Source organism: Aotus nancymaae, unplaced genomic scaffold (assembly GCF_030222135.1).
Source record: "Aotus nancymaae isolate 86718 unplaced genomic scaffold, 86718_ANA_hifiasm-v0.15.2.pri h1tg000046l, whole genome shotgun sequence".
Lineage (NCBI taxonomy): Eukaryota > Metazoa > Chordata > Mammalia > Primates > Aotidae > Aotus > Aotus nancymaae.
Window position 1 is genome coordinate 11,898,857 of NW_026988460.1, and position 21,598 is coordinate 11,920,454.

The 21,598-nt window shown below is 37.2% G+C and overlaps 1 protein-coding gene and 1 long non-coding RNA gene across 14 annotated transcripts in view; one reads left to right on the top strand and one right to left on the bottom strand.

The window, feature by feature from the left end:
* The window catches only part of LOC105728199 (uncharacterized), a 63,726-nt gene extending 49,352 nt beyond the window's left edge, over positions 1 to 14,374 (bottom strand). For 2 of the 5 annotated variants that reach the window (XR_010337220.1, XR_010337217.1), the window contains exons 1-2: positions 14,252 to 14,374; positions 5,673 to 5,747 (exon numbers count right to left, since the gene is read on the bottom strand). This is a non-coding gene — a long non-coding RNA (uncharacterized LOC105728199). Of the gene's footprint in view, positions 1 to 5,672; positions 5,748 to 8,355; positions 8,467 to 14,251 lie in introns of all 5 variants that reach the window. The other 3 variants (XR_010337221.1, XR_010337219.1, XR_010337218.1) reach the window with 2 other exon arrangements.
* LOC105728198 (contactin-4) overlaps positions 1 to 21,598 on the top strand; it is a 973,166-nt gene that overhangs the window by 597,192 nt on the left and 354,376 nt on the right. The gene's annotated exons all lie outside the window — the stretch shown is intronic.

The following is a 21,598-nucleotide window of genomic DNA, read 5'->3' on the forward strand; positions in this document are numbered from 1 at the left end:
CTTAGACTACTATTTTCAAAGGTAGAATTAGAGATGTGATAACCCTATGAGATCATCATGTCCAGTTCTCTCATTCTAGAGATAATAAAACTGTGATCCAGAAGTTAAGTCCTTTACTTAAGGTTATATATTTAGAGGAAGAGATAGGGCAAGAATTCCAGATCCTTGTGTGTCACAGTATTATCTTCTCATAGAGGGTGACCAATGAATGCGTGATTTGGTTTGTAAGCAAATGTGAAATCCAGAGGTTTTCATCATTTCCAACAATGTAAAAAAGTTGAATCTCAGATTAGAGACTCTCTGACCTCTTCATGGATTTTTTCTGTTTCTCTTTTTACATTCCTACAAGGAAGGACTCTTGATATATTTTTGCCTTGTAGAAATACTTGTTTCTATGTTGGTTTGAAATTAGCACATCATCTGATTCACTGAGATAGAGTTAAAATAAACTCCCCTGGCAAACACACACACACACACACACACACACACACACACACACACCCCAGAGAGAAAAGATTTTATCATCTATATGAATCAATTCCAAGAGTTTGCTTTAGTTTACTTATTCATCTTTCCTACAGTGTAAGATATTCAATTAAATCTTCCCTCAAATTGGCCATAAATTTTGATGAAAATGAAAGAAATTTCATTTAGCAAATAGTTTCTATCAGGGACTATAATAATAGAATCCAATAGGAGTTATTTTCACCTATGCACCTGAATGAACATGTTTGGTCTGGTTTTTGGTTTGTTTTCTGTCTGTATCTTTATTTTTCCCTTTTTGTTTTTCACCCAGAGTTTGTCCAAAGTGGTTGAGGTGGGGAATCAGGTGAAATTGCTTATAGATACAAGAATGCTTTATAGCAGTGTTTTTACCACTGATGTCGTAGTGTCTTTGGTAAAATCTTTTCAATATGCCATACTTACATCTTTCTGTTTTAAATAGAACCACTGGGATATGAGTTACATCTGATGCTCCCTTATTTTCATTAAGGCATATATAGAAATTTTTCATACCCTTTGCTTGAGGCCTTCTTGCCCAACTTAGCATCTGTAGAGTGGACATAGGCAGGAATGGCCCACTCGGCAAAATGCATCCAGTATATTTTGAGTAGAGACTGGTTATGGTTACTGATCTAGGTCCTGGAAATAAGAAATCAGACAGATGATACCTCTGTGGAACTTTAGCACAGGAGATGAGGTGAAACGAGGGAGAAGACATAAGTGAGGATAACAGCGCACAAAGAGGTGAGCATTGCCAATGAAAATGCAGGGATTTTCCCCCCAGCATGGGATATCATAGATGAAAGGGCATTTAAGCCGCAATTCAGAAGGTTCTGAAGATCCACTTATCCAATTTGTGTTTTGCTTTCTCTGTGAATGGTTTGAGCCAGAGCTATACTGGAGATGGGCAGTAGGGAGAGCGCATCCATAGCATTCTCACAAATACTTCATAGGGCCGGACGGCAGCAATAGAATCCTCAGCCTCACCCATGTTTTACAGATGAGCTACCTGGGGCTCAACAAAGTTAATAACTTAGTAAATCGTAAACACTCTGAGATGTAAGCCCTCATCTTGAGATTCTTCTTTCATGGTTGTTTTCAGGAATCCTTAATTATTAGATTAGTGCAAAAGTAATTGTGGGGGGTTTTGCCATTTAAAAGTAATGGCAAAACCTGCAATTACTTTTGAACCAATGTAAGTAGTTTGGATTTTTAGGATACAAGTAACTGAAACTGACTCTGGATAGTTTAAGCGAAAAAGGAATTGATGGAAAAGTTAACAGGAGTTTTCCAAAATAATGAGGATGCTGGAGAGCCAGATTCAGAGGAAAGAAGCTGGATAGAGTGAAAGGTATTAGGTAACAGTAAAATCAACAGCATTCTCAGGAAAACCTGGCCAGTAGAATGAATGAGCTCTAAGCTTTGTTGTTTTCTATCTCTGTATTATTGCTCAGGGTTCAAAATCTTAGAGAGCACAGTGTCTGATTGACTTATTCTGAATGATGTGCCAGTGCCCACCCATTTGTTAGAGGAGAGCTAGGCATCTTGATTTATACCCTACTGTGACAGCACCCATAAGTGAAGAGATAATGCCACCAAAGGAAACCAGAGTGGATGATCAGGAAAGAGCATGTGTCCACTTTGGGAATACAGGGACATGCAAGGGAAAGAACAAACCAACATTGCAACTATCTATCCATATGGATGAAGCAACAAATGATTTTTTGTAGGCCCGAATTAACAAATGTGACTTAGTATATTTTCTTCATCATACTGAGACGATGACACATGTATACTGTGCTCAGCCAAAGTTGGTGAGGCTTAACTGCACTTCTTCCATAAGCTATGGCTACTTGTTCCTCCTTGTGCCCTCTGGCATGCAGATAATTAGGCACAATTTGAAACAGTTTGAATGTAGTAGATGCTGTCTATCAAGGTGTGAGGATTAGGATAGCATTTACCCCCAGGTTTAAAGTGTTCTAGGACATCTTTCGGGTGAGTTCCCTCCAGAAAAGGAAAGTGTTCTTGAGAAAGGGCAGTGATTAATCTTACCTGGAGGCTGAAGCACGTGGTGTGGATGTGTGCACATATTCACACACTTGTGCATGTGCATATGCACTGTGTGGAAGGATATAGTTAAGGACAAAAAATAGTTTTCCAGCACAAATTGACCATATTAGGACATTATGAAACCATTAGGGATTTCTCATGTAGTTTGTTCCAAATGCAGCAATCTCTTGTCTGTCTTTTCAAAGGAAATGTGGTACCAAAGTAGATTTCAACTGTAAGCCCCAGTTGTCTTGGCTAGAGCAGTCTTTCTTAATACTCTCAGGAATGTGCTCTTCTGGTAGTTTGTGTAAGTTTTCACATGAAATGGGAGTTTCATTTCAAGTTCCAAGGGTTTTACAAGTAGTATCTCATTCAATTATCACAGCACTATAAGTTAGTTATTCTTATTATCCTAAATCTGCCGATGAGGAAACAGAGGCACAGAGAGGTTTAGTAAATTGCTTAAGATCATCCATTGTGCATTTCACAAGAGCACAGCAGGAGTGGTTTCCCCTTCATATTTGCCTCAGGTATGCCTAATATAGTACCTGGTGCAGAGCTAAGATTGAATGAATGAGTACATAAATTAGAGATGTTATGGTACAGTAGGAGTATATATTGCAACGTTTGTACATCACTGAATATAATAGCTTACATGAGATGGAAAAAAACCACCTAGCCTTTTAAAATGTGTTTATGGTTTTCATATCCATTAGCTCATTTGATTTTTATAAGACATGTATTTAGTTGGCGGGTATAATTATTCTTCGTTTTTAACTTACAATCAAATCCCGAAGAAGATGGAACTTGCCCATGTGAAACAATCATAACAGTTAGTTCCTAATTATAAATAATATAGAGTACTATGGGATGAAGAAATCTTCAGTAACTTTCAGTATTTAGGAATCTAGAAATTCCACATGTAACATATTAGCATAGGAGCCCAAAACTAGAAATTATAGATAAAAATAAAATCATAAAGAAATTATTAACTTAAATAAACATTGAATGAAAGAAGAAAACAAAATTGCAATCATAGTTACTTGTAAACCACTGATAACTACACAATGCATCAAAATTGGCAGAAAATGCAAAAGCTATTCTTAGAGGAAAACAACATAGCCATCTATGTGTTAATTTGACCAAAAAATGAAAATAAAAGAGCTAAGTATTACACTACAAAATGTATTTAAAAGATGGTAGAGTAAATATAAAGAAAGCAGGAAAAAGGAAGCTCGAGTCTAGAAAATCTCCATATAATTATTAGGGAAGAGAAGAGATGAGAAAAAAGAAGTAGGCGTCTTTTCAAGATTAAGGTGATCTGGGCCAGGCGTGGTGAATCATGTCTGTAATCCCAGAACTTTGGGAGACCGAGGCAGGTGGATCACTTGAGGTCAGGAGTTCAAGACCAGCCTGGCTGACGTGGTGAAACGCTGTCTCTACTAAAAATACAAAAATTAGCCAGGCATGGTGGCGCACACCTGTAGTCCCAGCTACTGGGGAGACTGAGACAGGAGAATTGCTGGAACCCAGGAGGCAGAGGTTGCAGGGAGCCGAGATTGCACCACTGCTCTCCAGCCTGGGTGACAGAGTGAGATTTCATCTCAAAAAAAAGTTGATCTGGAACACACACCCTCTTATACATAATACCGTTTCAAGACCCCTTTAAAGTAAATAACAATAAAATAGATAGTAGAAATTTAAAGTATGGTATGACTCTAAAAGTAAAATCTATTTAAAAAATACAATAAAAATGATTTCCAATGACCCAGGAAAGAAGAGAAAATAGGAGAAAGAGGATAAAACAAAGGATAAAATGGATTAACTAATGCAGTATGACAAAAGTGGCATCCTTTGCTGGAAGAACTTCATAGGGTACAGGCTGGAACAGTGGTTCTCTTTAACAGGCATTAAAAGCATCTGCAGGACTTGTTAAAAAACAGATTCCTATTCCAACTCTCATAAAATATGGATTTAGATATGGTCCATAAGATTTACTTTTAAAATACATTAATAGGTTCACATTTTTATAAGACAGGAATATTTATAGAAAATGAAATGAGAGATGTTAAGTACAGTATTTAATATGTAATATATTTTATTAAAGTTGGCCATAGATAATGACATTTGAAGTTTAAGTTTTAAGAAAACTATGTTTCCTACAGAACATTAATATACATTTTCCTTAACCATCTCAAGTGGTTGTCTAAAGACTGTGTGAGTGATGACAGAATCAAAGATAACTGGACCATTATATTAGACATATATTTAATCTGAGTTCTAAAGAAAGTGTTGCAATTTATATAGAGACATACATATGTATACATATATACACACACACATATATATACACACATACATACACACATATATGCAGGCTTTATAAAACACTAAGTGTAAAGTTCTCATCTTCTTTGATAGAGATTAGACATCTATTAATCTAGCAGAATAGCCAAATGACTATAGAAAACCATTTTTAAAATATACTTTACAGAATAAGGGGAAAACGCAGTGTCATAATGCACAATGCCTGGACATCAAAGTAGAATGTATTTTGTGTTAATACATTCTATGGTTTATACGCAACACTATGATCAGTGAAATTTGCCTGGTTTCCATCCACTCAGTCAATACTCCATTGTCATTTCTGAGAAAATAGTAGCATGATTACATAAGGAAAAATGATGAATGTGGATGTCTTCTTAACTGTAAGGAAGGTGCTCTAAAATATGAATCAGCATTAGAGGTGGCTGTATTGATTTTTAGTATTATTATTTGACTCTGAAGTCACATTTGCAATTTGCTTTTCACAGCTGATGATCAGGTGTCTTGCGTCATCACATCAGACCACGTAGTTTGCCGACTTTATGTAATATTGGGGAGGTAGAGTAGGGTGGATATTTCATCGCAAATGAAAAATGCAACAGTTTGTTTCTCAGGTGATCTACCTATGGTTATTTAATTTCAACTGCCATAGGAAAATACTGCTGTAATCTATATGAGTAGGCAGATGGGTGCTAAAGTACAATTTTTTTAATTTTGCTGCATGTTGAAAATTTTTTATAACAAAATGCTAGGGGAGAAAATAAAAGAACATGTCGATTCCAGAGCCAACCTACCTAAATTTAAATTTCATCTTTCCTGGTATGAACTTGGACAAGTCTTTTATGGTCTCTGTGCCTCAGTTTCCTCACCTGTAAAATAAATGTTCATTAAACTGTAATGAAATTTGAGTCAACATTTTCAAAGTGCTCAGAAGTGTAACTGGCATGGGGAAGCACTAGATTATGTGTATGTGTACGTGTATATGTGTGTAATTGTAAACTTCAGGCCATGCACAGTGGCTCATGCCTGTAGTCCCTGCACTTTAGAAAGTTGAGGCTGGTGGATCGCTTGAGCTCAGGAGTTCAAGAACACTCTGGGCCACGTGGAAAAACTTCATCTCTATTACAAAACACAAAAAAATTAGATGAGCATGGTGATGCATACCTGTAGTCCCAGCTACTCAGGAGGCTGAGGTGGGAGGGTCACTGGAGCCCAGGAGGTGAGCCAAGATCATGCCACTGCACTCCAGCCTGGGCAGCAGAGTGAGACCCTGTCTCAGCAAAAACAAAAAACTTCACCTACCATTTGGTAAATATCCTTGTGTTTTACTTGAAATTATAGGAATTTAAATTTAAAAATATTAAATATTAAATATTGTTTGATGCTCTTTTTTCTTTTATTTGTTTTGAGGGTCATGCTCTGTCACTCAGGCTGGAGCGCAGTGGCTTGATCATAGCTCACTGCAACCTCGAACTCTTGAGCTCAAATAATCCTTCCCCTTCATCTTCCCTAAGTGCTGGAATTATAGCATACTTTTGTTTGATATGTTTAAATAGGTTAAAATTGTTTCAATTTTCACAACTCTGACTAGATTTCCTGTGCTGAAGCATTTGCAAGTAAGGTAGCACATATTTAGCTATAATTTAAGCTAATGAAATGAGTCTGAAAATAATCTAATAATCTATGATATTTTAATATTACTTCCCATGCAGTCATTTTGATATATAGTAGAATTTAAAAATGATTACTTGTTTTATATAATACCAATCCAGTCTATTCTTGGTTCTTTTGGGTGCTGAGAAAACAAAATAAGAATTTAACAAATTGCCTTCAGATTAGGAAGCTGATCAAATGCATTATCTTTAAGATTGGCCTGTATTATATTTCAAAGTTGCAATGGGTTAATTTTATAGTTATTTACTTCAAAATGAAAGCTAGTGACACGAAGTTAAAATATTCGATTCTGAGATTTACTATTTACGTTGAAAAAATGAATAATGACAAGATATCTTCATTTGCTGATGATACAATGGCATTTTTTGAAGGGAAATGGAGTTTCCAACAAAAGGTAATCATTTACATCTAAATACAACATAAAAGGTAACCCATATGGCTCACAAGAAATGATTATAATTATTGGGAAAGATAGGAATAAAGGATCCCATAAGAGACTCTGCCCATTCTTGGAGGGGATACATTCTCTAGATTTTAGAGAATTAGGTTATCTCCAGCTGCTGTGCAGAAGCTCTGGGAGATGAGCAATCACTTCAGTGACAAAACTGTGAAGTTTTAATAAAGGAGCCCATTGGTATGGGCCTGAGGCTCTAACACTGTGGCCTGATATCCCACATCATGAATATTCAAAACCTTAAATCTGGAGACCTTTATGTACTTTCCTAGAGAGGCAATCCATTCCCTCCAACCCAGAGAGTACGTGCATGCACACACACACACACAGCCCAGAAGAAAATGACAGAATTTTTTTCCTATTGTGAAAACATTATTATCCTATAATAAGTAAACAAATGAAGTTTTTATGTTGGAAATCTGTTTGAAAAACGAACCTCTCCATTCCTTTGTAAAATATTGTAATAAGAGAACTTTTAAGTGTAAACCCAATCATGTATGGATGATCTCCTGTCTCGATATTGCATTGCAGAAATGTGTGTACATATTTTAATGGTGGTTACTACTTGTGTCTTCAGAATACATGGTATATCTCTTTTCAGATATCTCATAGACCATTCCCCCTCCACTGCCAGTGAATTTCATTTAGACCACAGTGGCTGAATTTTTAAGCCAGATCATCACAAATGAAGCCTTAACATTTGATGAAAATCCAACAAAAATGCATATTGCATTTACAACATACAAAACCAGATGTTATTGGTAAAAATAACCATTTTTTAGAATAAAAAACATATTTATAAGTTTGTTTTGTCTTTAATTCTTGAAAGAGACCTGAATTTATAATGAGTACAGTGTGATTCTCAATGTTGGCTGCACATTAGAATCATCTAGGTAGCTTTAAAAAATACTGATGCATGGGTCTCACTCGTGGTTTATGGTTATAATTTGATTGGTAGGAGTACAACCTGTGCACCAGGGATTTTCAAAGTTCCCTCAGGTTATCGTAATGTGCAGTGGAGGATGAGAACTACTGAAACCTAATCCCCACAATTACAGGAGTTTATATTATCCGCCTAAGGCTAAAGATTTATGCCAGACTTCCAGACCAGCCTCTTTTCCAATTCTATAAGATGAACCATTTCACATATTGAAAAATATTTTTAATAATTAATCAGTTAAATTCCACAATTTGGCTGGGTGTGGTGCTCACACATGTAATCCCAGCACTTTGGGAGATCAAAACTGGTGGATCACTTGAGGTCAGGAGTTTGAGACCAGCCTGGCCAACATGGTGAAACCTCATCTCTACTAAAAATACAAAAATTAGCCAGGCATAGTGGTATGTACCTGTAGTCCCAACTACTTGGGAAGCTAAGCCGGGAGAATCCCTTAAACCTGGAAGGTAGAGGCTCCAGTGAGCTGAGATTGTGCCACTGCACTCCAGCCTGGGTCAAGACCCTGTCTCAAACACACAAATACAAAAATAAAATAAGAATAAACTCCACAATGCATGTTTCCCCACTTACTGCTTATTAATGAAACCCTCTTTGTTAACATTTTAAATTGTCACTCTATAGATATCATTACATTTCCTCTCAAAAAGGTACTGATTAAAAAATAAATTATTACCACTAGGTATAATATTAGTTAGAACCACAATTAGTAAATACAGAATATGCTATCTAATGTCTAATGAAAATGTCTTATGAGTGTTTCAGGGCATCACAATCACATACTTTACATGTGAAAAATTTTGGTTTTTAGTTGTGTAGTCTGTGAGAGTGATTTTGTTAGTTTTGCAGGCCTCAGAAAACTCCAGGTAATTTAATGGCAACCATCCTCTATAGGGCATGTGTAAAGCACTTTGCAGGTTGCTTATATTGGCCAAATGTAAGTAGCAATTGGAGAGGAAAAAGAAAAAGCAGTCAGGAATAATTTTAATTGTGCATTGTTGTGGCAACTTTATTCTCGCTTTTGTTGTATTTTAATAGTGACAGCTGCACCCAGAATTTCTTGTTTCTGTAACTAGTGCAATTTCCTTTTCCTGAAAGCTCTGTGTAGTTATAACCCGCTCTTTTGTTTTCCTGCTTTGACTAAGGAAATTAATTTTTTTTTTGTTACTAGACAGATAAAAGATGAGTGTTAAAAGGTGTCAATTGCTTTTTTTTTTAATATGGAGAAAGTGTCCAATCTTGTGGTCTGTCTTCAACTAATTTTAGATATGATTTTATTTTTCTGGCCACCCTCGAACTTGTCACAAATTAATTAAATGCTTCATTTCTTTTATCTAATTGAGGCCATTTCTACCTCTGATGAATAATTTCATAAAGTTTGTTACAAAGGAAAATGCTTTTTGAGTGATAATTTATGCAAAGTAAACACGCAGAACAGCTCTATTTTAACCTTTGCTTGTGGCAAAGGCTTTCCAGACACTCCACAGGGAGTTGTTCCCTCTCGAAGAAGGCCAGAGTCTTCCTTTTTTAATGTACAGCATGAAAATGTACTTGACCCCAAGCTTCAAAGCAGAGAAGTCAGCTTTATCTAGCAGGTACAATGTGGATTAAATCAATAAAATGGCAGGGGTATGAAACCAGTGGAATTGGGAATTGGATTCCACTCAGGGTCAGTCAGCCCAAAGTGGGGATCCAATATTCTCTGAATGAACTGTTTGAAGCACTGGTCTTCAGAATTGTCAGTTTGTGATGATTTCCTCAGGCAACGTAGTGTTACACAGAGCAAGAGAGTCACAAACCCAGATGCCTACAGGGGCCAGAAATGGAAAGAAATAAGTGAAGCTGGCTAGGTAGAGGATAATAGATGGTGATGGAGACTCTGGTGAGGACTTCAGTCAGTGCAGGGGTGATCCAGCACAGTCAGCACATAGTGAGTTTCAGCCAGTTTCTGCCTCCTATGAATGCTGGAGTGTTACAAAAGCTCCTGATTTTTTAATAGCAGCTATGAATCTTTTTCTTTTAAATGTTAGAAACTAATTTAAAAGATATGAAAACAGACACCAGCCACAAATAGATATTTTTGGGGTCAGATTTAGCATAAGACTTTAGATAAGATATATTCCAGATCCCCTACTTTTCTGAAGGAAGAAGGGAAGAAAACGTCGAGAATTGGAGGATGTTTAGGATGGTGGCAAAGTCTCTGAACATGCAAGAAAGGGGTTTCCATCCGCACCACTCTTCAAACCAGAAATGCTAAACGCAGAGAAGATTAACATGACAGAAGGGGAATTACTCATTTAGTATCACCTCTTTATATGCTAGGGAACTTGTCTAGTCACCCATCTGCTGAGCATCAGAACTGGGACCGGGCAATACTCATAGTATAATTATAATAAAACTTGTAGAAACCTCAGGGAGAATATAAATTCTAGTTCATTCTATAAGAAAGGCTCAAAGACCACCGAGGGCAATAAATAACTTGGACAAGTATTATCATTAGTTAGGGACGGAGCCTATCTACTGGTTGCATATGGTACAAATATTTTTGAGCATATGAATATGTAACCATTTTTTTAAAACTTCCATTATATTATAACTTTTAAAAAAATGTTATTTATGGCATAGTTTATCAGAGGGCTGCTGGTTTCATCTGCTCTGGCTGCTAATGATAGATGAATCATCATTCAGCATTTACTGAATATACATCCATTAAAAATGCAGTTTATGGAGGTTCTAGAGAACTATGGAAAGTTGTTATCAGTGCAAAACTTGAAATAAAATTGTGTGCACATTGTTATTATAACTATTTTTATAGTTGAACTACAAAAGCTTGGAAGGGAATATACCAAAAGTATCTGTTAAAGAGGTGAAATTAGAAGTGATTTTTTAAAAATGTCTTCTACATTGTTATATGGTGATATTAATTTCAATTTAAAAATATGTAGCCACCAAAATAAATTATTACTTGAATACCTGTTGAAAGCCCAGCAATGTGCTAGTTGCCATAGGGAGATAAAATTCTGTTAGATAGTATAGAGGAGAAAAGCTAATATCTTTTTCTCACCCATTGCAGGGTTCATGATTAAGAAGCCTGTAATAGAAAAACAGATTAACAAAAGAAAAGCATACATTTATTTAATATAAGTGTTATGTAACGCTGAAGCCTCAAGAAATGAAGATCCAAAGAAACAGGATTTAATACTGTAAAATATATGTTTGGTCTTCATCCCATGTCCTGGCATATAATTTATAAAATCTTTGGAATCTCCAAAGTGCTGTCTTTTTGTATGTTAATGTTGACTGACCACTTCAAGATGGGGCTGATCATAGGAAAGACAAAGGCATGATTAGAGGATTGGGACTTTCAGTCCCAACTCCCAACCTTTGGGGATAGAAGAGGGACTGTAGGTCAAGTTGATCACCAGTGGCCACTGGCTTAATCAGTCATGCCAATGTAAAGAAGCCTTCATAAAAACCCAACAGGACAGGGTGCAAAGAGCTTCCAGAAAGCTGAATACATGGAGGGTCCTGGAAGGTGGCTCACCCAGGCAGGGCATGGAAGCTCCATGTCCCTTCCCCAACACCTCACCCTATGCATGCCTTCATCTGTATCCTTTAAGATATCCTTTATGATAAACCAGCAAACATTGTGTTCCCCTATGTTTTTGAGCCACTCTAGCAAATTCATTGAACCCAAAGTGGGTCATGGGAACCCCAACTTGAAGCCAGTCAGACAGAAGTTCCAGAGACCCAAATTTGCCACTGATATGTGAAATGGGGGAGCAGCTTTGGGAACTGAGTCTTCAGCCTGTGAGATCTGACCAGGTAGATTCAAAGTGGTATTGAAGAACCCCTACTGGTATCTGCTGCAGAATTCATTGGTCACTTGGTGGTAGGAAGAAACTCCCACCCTCCACACAAATTTGGTCACAAAAGGCTTCTGTGTTGATGACTGCTGTGGTGTGAAAGCAGAGGGAAAATCGTTTGCATTTTTTCTAAACACAAGAAAAACTATTTTTATGTTTACATTTGATGAAGAGGTGAAAGTCGTGTAGAGATATGATTAGGCAAAAGGGGGTATGATCTAAAAGGAATAAACAGGGGGAAACTTAGCATGGCCTGTTTGTTCACATGCTTCTTAGAGCATGTGAACAAACAGGCCTTCATTCCTTTCCTCTGGATGTAGGGAGGACCCCTCTGGAATGCAGGTCTTATGACCTACTTTAGATGAAGGTCAAAAAATCTTTTTATGTCCTGCTTCAGGGGAGAACTACAGGAGGAGATTAGAGAGATCTTCCTGCTTCTGCCATTTGCTGAAATGATAAAGTGCCATATTTTGGGGTAGCATGTCCTAAACCTAATCAATAGTCTCACTTGTAAAATGGGAATGCTGAGAGATAATGACATAATTATAGAAAGGAAGAAATCTGAAATAAATATACAAAGAATAGGCTTTAGGTTCTCACAGACCTGGATTTTTTTTCTCAGCTCTGTCATTTAGGCATATTGCCTTGGGAAAGGAACTTAACTGTTCACAAAGTCTTAGATTTGTGATCTGTAAAATCCAGATGATGATAATACCTTCTTGGTGGTTGAAATGAGACAATGCATGTAAAGCACTTAGTGAGAAGGCTGTCATGGAGACATGCCCTGTAAATGTTAGCTATTTTCACTACCATTGTGGATTTTGTCCTTCTACAGAACTAGAAATAATGATCATAATAGTGCTAGCAATCTAGTAATTATAATAGTGATCACTCTATTGAAATGGGCTCCCCCTATTAGCCAAGCAGAGTGTTGGGACTTTTATCTGATTGTTTTCTAAATTTTACAACAATCTTTTTTAAAAAATCAGTATTATTAATAAATATTATTTAGTACTATTTATAAAGCAAGTGAGACTCATAGAATTAAGTAATGGTTCCAACATCTCATATCTAGACATAGAGGAGCTGGGATTTAAACTTAGACATTTACAATTCCAAAACTGTGTTCTTCACACTGTTTTGTAGACAAATCTATGTGTAGCCCTAGGAAATAATATGACTTTATATAAGCAAGAGCCAAATGGGGAAGGGTTTGGGCTGGAGATGCTTCACTGGCTGGGTTGCCTGGGAGTTGGATGCTATGCCAGAAAAGAACCTAAGAGTGAAAGAGGAAGATAGCACCCGTGGAGTAGGCCAGGCAACCAATGCCAAGAAACCCATGGACCAAAGACAAAGCCAAGCCAAACAAGTACTCAGCCCCAGAGACAAGGCAATTGTAGGCAAGCAGTACTCAATGAGAAAACCGACCAGAACAGAACCACAGACAGCCATTTGGAGCTTACTCAGCCTGTGTTCATTCAGGTTGGTGTTAGGAGTGATATAGGGAAGATGTTAAATCCTTTATTTATGTAAATTTTATGTTATTTTTTAGAGATAGGGTCTCGCTCTGTCACCCAGGCTAGAGTGCACTTGCACTGTTATAGCTCACTGTAACCTTGAACTCTTGGGCTCAAGCGATCCTCCTCCCTTGGCCTCCCAAAGTGCTGGGATTACAAGGATGAGCCACCACACCTGGCCCAGTTTTAGAGTATTCTTAACCTCACTTGTGCAACTTGCTTTAGAGAACTGTACGATATTGCTTTATTTGATGTATTCAAGTGCTTTTAAGATCTTTATCAACTCTAGTTAGACTTCAGCAGCATTTGGCAGCTTTCTACATATTTCGTGTTTCAAGGTTTTAGATATCCTTGTTTTATCTATGATAGAGCTTTCACTTCCCTTTTACATTCTACTTGTTGCTTTAGGGTGATCTGCAACAAGAGAGGAATAAAGCATTGGCTTTACGTACCCAGCAGAAAACTGTACGTTTCTAAAAACCTTCTAAAGGAAGCAGCTACTGAAAAGCAACATAAGAAAAGGAAAAGAAATTGTAAAAATACATACATAAAGGGATAAATTGTATATGTAAAAAAAGTAAAAACCAGGAGCCTATATCCTTATAATTTGAAAATTTCTTCATAGCATCATTATAATGTGAGGCAGTATGGAGTATGATTAAGAGCATGGATTTTAAAGTCACCAACCTCTGTTTAAGTCCTACCTGTTACTTTAGCAAATTAGTCTTCTTAGGCTTTATGTTAAAAAGGGAATATCAAGGGGATTTATCTTACGGGATTGTTTTAAGGATTAAGTGAGCTACTCTGTGCAAAGCATATTACACAGTCCCTGTCTTAGTCAGTTAGAGCTATCATAACAAATCACCGTAAATTGGATAGTTCAAACTAGAGAAATTTGTTTACTTACAGTTTTGGAGGCTGAGGAAAACAAGATCAAGGTGTCACCTGACTCCCTTTCTGATGAGGGGTTCTCATCTTGCTGTGTCCTCACATGGCTGAGAGAATGAGAACTCTTTGGTATCTCCTTTTATGAAGACAATATCTTGTCAGATAAAGGCTCCACCTCATGACCTCATTTAACCTTAATTACTTCCTTACTTTAAATATAGGAATACTGAGGGTCAGGATTGCAACAGCGAATTTTAGGGGAACACAATTAAGTTCATAGCAGTTCACAACAGTCCCCATTACATGTTTTAATTTTATTTGTTTGTTTATTTTTTGAGATGATCTCGCTCTGTCACCCAGGCTTATCATGCAGTGGCACAATAATAACTCACTGCAGTCTTGACATCCTTGGAGTAAGTGATACTCCTGCCTCAGCCTCCTGAGAAGCTGGGACCAAAGGTGTGCACTACCATGCCTAGCTACTTTTTAAATTTTTTGTAGAAATAGGGTCCATTTGACCCAGCAATCCCATTACTTGGTATATATCCAAAGGATTATAAATTGTTCTACTATAAGGACACATGCACACGAATGTTCATTGCAGCACTGTTTACAATACCAAAGACCTGGAACCAACCCAAATGCCCATCAATGATAGACTGGACAGGGAAAATGTGGTACATATACACCATGGAATGCTATGCAGCCATAAAAAACGATGAGATCGTGTCCTTTATAGGGACATGGATGAACCTGGAAACCATCATTCTCAGCAAACTGACTCAAGAACACAAAATCAAACACCGCATGTTCTCACTCATAGGTGGGTGTTGAACAATGAGAACACATGGACACAGGGAGGGGAGCATCACACACTGGGGTCTGTCAGGGGGAAATAGGGGAGGGACAGCGGGGGGGTGGGGAGTTGGGGAGAGAGAGCATGGGGAGAAATGTCAGATATAGGTGATGGGGAGGAAGGCAGCAAATCACACTACCATGTGTGTACCTATGCAACAATCTTACATGTTGTTCACATGTACCTCAAAACCTAAAATGCAATAAAAAAAATAAATAAAAAATAAAAAGAAATAGGGTATCGCCATATTTCCCCAGCTGAACATTTTAAATACCCCAATTAAATTCACCAAACATATACTTGTTTATATTTAACTCAAAGGCTCTATTAACATCCCTTATTATAATTGAGATAAAGCACAGCATTATCATCTATCATTATTATATATTATTATATAATGTATCTAGTATAGTAATTATTACTATATAATCATTATGGAATTTATCTTACAAGATTGTTTTAAGGATTAAGTGAGATATTCCATGTAAAGTACATCACACAGTCCCTGTCTTAGCTAGAGCTGTCATAACAAAATACTGTAAACTGGGTAGTTCACAGATATATGATTATATATGTATCATGTATCATGAAAATGACTTGCAAACATTTTCTCCCATTCTGTGGCCCATGGCATTTTAAGCATTTCATAAAACATAATTATTATTTTTATCAGAGAAGAGACATACTCCTTGTGTCTCTTCTATTAAATTTTTATCATTTTAGTAGTTTTAAAGTATATAAATCAGTTATTTTTAGTATATACACAATTTTGTGCAACTATAACCACTATCCAGTTCCAGAATATTTCCATGACCCCCTAAAAGAAACCCCAGAGTATTTCCATGACCTGCTAAAAGTAGCCCTTCCCAACACCTTCTTCCCGTCATTCACTGGCACTCATTAGTCTGCTTTGTGTGTCTACATAATTGCCTATTCTGGACATTTCATATGAATGGAATTATACAACATGTGGCTTTCTGTGTTTGGCTTCTTTCATGTCTCATAATATTTTCAAGATTCATCCTTATTGTCACATAGATCCTTTTCATGGATGAATAATATTCCACTGTATAGTTCTATCACATTTGTTTATCAATTCATCAGTCAATGGACATTTGGGCTATTTCTCCCTTTTGGCTATTATTAATAATACTGCTGTGAACAATTGAGTAAAATTGTTTATGCATGCGTATGTTTTCAATTGTCTTGGGTATTGTGCAAAAAAGAGTTAACAGGCCTGACTGCTGTGCTTTGCAAAGCCCGCTTTAAAAGGTTGGCCCTTTATTGGCATGTGGAAACTTGGATTTCAGTATGTTTCCCACTACCGTAACTGGTAAGAGTGGCTCTCTGTGCCTAAACTATGCAAATAATATGGTTTTTAATGAACACCTTATGTCCTTCTGAGAATCTGGAAATTTGGTATATGTCAACCAGAGGCTGCCTGCATGACCAACCACCGTTGAAAACCCGGGTGCTAGTCTTTATTAAGTGCTCTTGGCTGGCAACATTTTCACATGTGTTTTTATAATTCATTGCAGTTTTGTGTGCATCTCCTGGTATTATGCCTGGGCGAGTTTAAACAGAAGCACCACGCTCTGAGTTTGCTGAGAGTCCGCTTTAATGCCAGCGTCCGAGAGTGAGCTAGAGCTCAAACCTCCTGGCCGAGAACAAAGGGCAGTCAACATTTTTATATCAGTTTAGAGTCAGGGGGCGGTAAGCAGATTATTACAGAAGCAGAAGGAGCAGGTTAGGGGAAGGGGCGGCAAGCCTAACAACAAAATTCTATTTAAAGTTGTTTTTCACTCAGGATGTGGGATAGGCAGTTACACTGTTGCAGGTACAGGATGTATGGACCAGTGGCCCCTGTTTCTCAGAAAATTGGTTACAAAGATGCCAGGTATCTCAGACTACAAAGTTCTCAGAACAGAATGCCCTACATAACTCAGGGTGGATAAAATGGAGTTGGCAGGATTGTTTAAAATCTATTCACCACAGCCAAGCCAGGGCATTTCACTGGGATACTTGGAAATCTTGCCTCTGATTTCCTCTAGTCTTCACTCCATGTGTCTCTTCCCTTTGCTGATTTTGCTCTGTATCCTTTTACATTATGATATAAGAAGTCATAATTGTGAGTATGAATATATGCTGAGTCCTGTGAATCCTCCTAGTAAAACATCAAACCTGAGGCTGGTTTTGGGGACCCCTAACACAGGTAATGTACCTAAGGGTAGAATTTCTGAGTCAACTTTTTGAGCAACTGCAAACTATTTGCCATAGTATCTATACTATTTTACATTACCACCAGCAACATTTGAGCCTTCTGACTTCACGTAATCACGCCAATAATTCTTGCTATCACTTATTTTCTTTTTAATTTTGTTGTTGTTGTTTTGTTTTGTTTTGTTTTTTGGGTATTTGGTATGTATTAGTTTAATAGCCAACCTACTGGATGTGAAGTGGTATCTTATTTGATTTGCATGTCTCTAATGTCTAATGATGTAGAGCATCTTTTCATGTGTTTATTGACCATTTTATACATCTCTTTTTGGAGAAGTGTTTTATCATTATTGAGTTGTAAGATTCTTTTCATATGTTGATTACTAGATTATTATTAGGTAAGTGATTTACAAACATTTTCTCCCATTCTGTGCATTTTTTTTCAACATTATAGAGACTTTATTATAGAATTGGATTCCAACAAAACAGTACTTTTTTGTTTGTTTTTTTTTGAGATGGAGTTTCGCTCTTGTTACCCAGGCTGGAGTGCAATGGCGCGATCTCGACTCACTGCAACCTCCGCCTCCTGGGTTCAGGCAATTCTCCTGCCTCAGCCTCCCGAGTAGCTGGGATTACAGGCACGCGCCACCATGCCCAGCTAGTTTTTTATATTTTTAGTAGAGATGGGGTTTCACCATGTTGACCAGGATGGTCTCGATCTCTTGACCTTGTGATCCACCTGCCTCAGCCTCCCAAAGTGCTGGGATTACAGGCGTGAGCTACCGTGCCTGGCCCAAAACAGTTTTAATAAAATAAGGCACAATGTTTGACATGGAAAAATTCACACAAAGGATTAGTTAATATATGTATGTCCTGGGGGAGGGGGAAGAAGGTGGTAGAATTGCAGTAGCCTAAATATTCTTTTTAGAGCATTTAGCATTATAAAGTAATATGTAAATTTGACATTAACACAATAAATGATAACTTATCCTAAAAATAAATATTGTTGAATCATGTTGCTGCACTACACTTATTTTTACCATTCCATTCTGTGCATTTTAAGCACTTCAAAAAAGTTGGCTGTAATTATTATTTTTAATCAGTATTCCTTCAAATCACTAGCCTTTTCTGATAGACCAAAATAACCTCATATATATTATCACCATATGCATATATTTTCTTGGTTGTTTTATTTTTAGCCCTTTAACTTTTATTATGTTGATAGCACACTGATTTCCCTGTATTGGAAAAATATATTTCACACATTTTGATAATTATCTATGGAATATTTATAAATACCTCTATTATGTATTGGACATTTTGCCCAGAGTAGAAGCATATTAACTGACAAGGGCCACCTCCTGAATTCCTTTTTAGAAAATGTTAACAATTCCTCAGATCCTACTTCAGGATGCTTTTTGTGTCAAGATCCCAAAAGTTTGGTAAAGGATGGTTGGTTCTTGGCCGGGCATGGTGGCTCATGCCTGTAATCCACACTTTGGGAGGCCGAGGCGGGCGGATCACCTGAGTTTGGGAGTTCAAGACCAGCCTGACCAACATAGAGAAACCCCGTCTGTACTAAAAATATAAAATTAGCCAGGCGTGGTGGTGCATGCCTGTAATCTCAGCTACTCGGGAGACTGAGGCAGGAGAATCGCTTGAACTCAGGAGCTGGAGGTTGCAATGAGCCAAGATCTCACCATTGCACTCCCGCCTGAGCAACAAGAATGAAACTCTATCTCAAAAAAAAAAAAAAAAAAAGAATGGTTTGTTCTCATCTGTGATTGTCATTATCTAGACAAAGTTGGTTGTATTTCATTTAATCTTTTTATGGCTTCTAACACAAGCAGTAGTTTTCTATTTATTTCCTGGGAGTATGGAAGGATAGTTGTGTTGCTTGGAGTATATTTTTTATTGTTTTTGCTATTAAATGAGAACAACAAAAATTTACCCTAATTATTAACTTTCTTTCATTTTCACTTTAAATTTTTCACTTTTATTTCTGTATTTTCTCAAGCCCCTGAAATACCCAAAAGAGACTTACCTAGTTAAATAGTTAATATTTTGCTGTGAAGGTTTTACTATAAGCCAAACATTTTACTTTTTGTTTTTAAAGTAAATGTAGACATACATTCATATGCAAAATGATGTGCACACTCTCCGATTGGATCAGGGATTTTTTATCTGAAATCCATGGATTATCTTCAGGGAGGTCTCTGAAGCCCCTGAAATTTTATGTATATATTAACTGCCCCCCATCTATGTATCGATGTGTTCTCTAATTTAAAAAATGATTAAGAACTACTGGACCAGATGATACCTTAGACCTGTCCAGATTAGGTTATTTTTTAAAATTCCATTAGTTAACCATCAGCTTGTCAGTGAATATATATGAATGAAGGAAGGGAGGGACCTTGTCAATCTTTTTTCACTACTGTATCCTCTGCATGTGAAACACAGTAGGTGACTCAGAAAACATGTGTTGAATGAGTAAGGACAAGACTTCACTTTTTTTTTAATTTTTTTTATTTTATATTTTTGAGATGGGCTCTCACTCTGTCGCCCAGCTTAGAGTGCAGTCGCACAATCTCTGCTCACTGCAACCTTGCCTCCTGGGTTTAAGTGATTCTCCTGCCTCAGCCTCCCGAGTAGCTGGGACTATAGGCACGTGGCACCATGCGCAGCTGATTTTTTGTATTTTTTTAGTAGTGACAGGATTTCACATGTTGTCAGACTGATCTCAAATTCCTGACCTCAGATTATCCACCTCCCTCAACCTTTCACAGTGCTGGGATTACAGGCATGAGCTGTCGTGCCCAGCTAATTTTTGTATTTTTATTAGAGACTAGGCTTTCACCATGTTGGCCAGGCTGGTCTCAAACCCCTGACCTCAGGAGATCTGCCCACCTCAGCCTTCTAAAGTGCTGGGATTACAGGGGTGAGCTATTGCACCTGGCCAAGACTTCACTTTTAAAATAGAATGAAAAATTAATTTACATAGAAAATTCAAAAATTTTGACTTTCTTGGTGGACTAAGCCTCAGCCAGTTCTCTCAAAGACCTTCCTGAAGCACCAAGTTCTATAATAAACAATACTTGACAAGTACTCAGGAAATTTAGTGTTCAACCCTAGTTCTGCTGTATACCAGCTTATACTTCATTCATTGGCAAGTTGCTTTGTTTGTTCATTAACTCATTCATTAAGGATGGATCAGATATCGACAGTGTGGCAGAAAGAATGATAAAAAGTGGGGAACAATGATCACATTAACTCGGGTGTCTATCTTCTAAGAGCATACAAGCAATAGACAAGTAAGTAAAGTATTATAGTGTGACTAGGTAAGTATCATAGTGTACAGAAAGCTTTGAGAACAGAAGGAAAGGCCATTTCATTATAGGGGATTTTTTTGTTGCCTGACAAAAATACAGATATTTCCTATTTTTTTGCCACTTTACAGTTTGCTTTTTTTTATGTCAGTGAGATAGAGATGCCATGACATCAAAAGCCAGAAACCAATCCAAGGGATTTATACTGCTTTTATACCCTATTAAATGCAGGCAGACATTACCTACCCTCTTTCCACCCTGTCTGAAGGTGGCTTTCTTTCATAGTCTGAACTATTCTGAGCCTGAACATTGGGCACAACTTGTTCAGAGACCTGAGGAAGATTAAAGGTAAATTGTCTGGGACTTAAACCTGGGTTTTTATATACACAACTGAGCCATCAGTTTTGAGAGAGAGGGGCTAAGGGTGAAAAGATGTCCTTGCTCACTTTATTACTTTCCTAGAGGCAAAAAATTTGTGTCCATGATGATTTATATTCAAAAAAATCTTATTCCATTTAGACCACAGAAAGTCACATGTGTCTTCCTACCTATTAGATAAACACCAAACAGAAACAAGGGTACATTCTCCTTCCTATCCCAAACGCTTCCCTTGCCCCAGCATTATAGAATTTAAAGAAATTTTGTGTTTACATACTTGTGTAAGAATTATTAGGTGTCAGGAACTAATCTCAGCACTTTAAATATATTAAGGGATTTAACATTCACATCCTATAAGCTAGGCTCCATTTCACTAGGAAGCTGAGACATAAAGTCTAAGTAACTCACTTAATGTTGCATAGTGGTAGAGCTGAGATTTTGAACCTAGATACTGTGGTTTTGACCCCTATAGCCTGTAGTGATCAACATATTATTATTATTATTTTAAACAGAGTCTTGCTCTGTTGCCCAGGCTAGAGTGCAATGGCAAGATCTCGGCTAACTGTGACCTCCACCTCCCAGGTTCAAG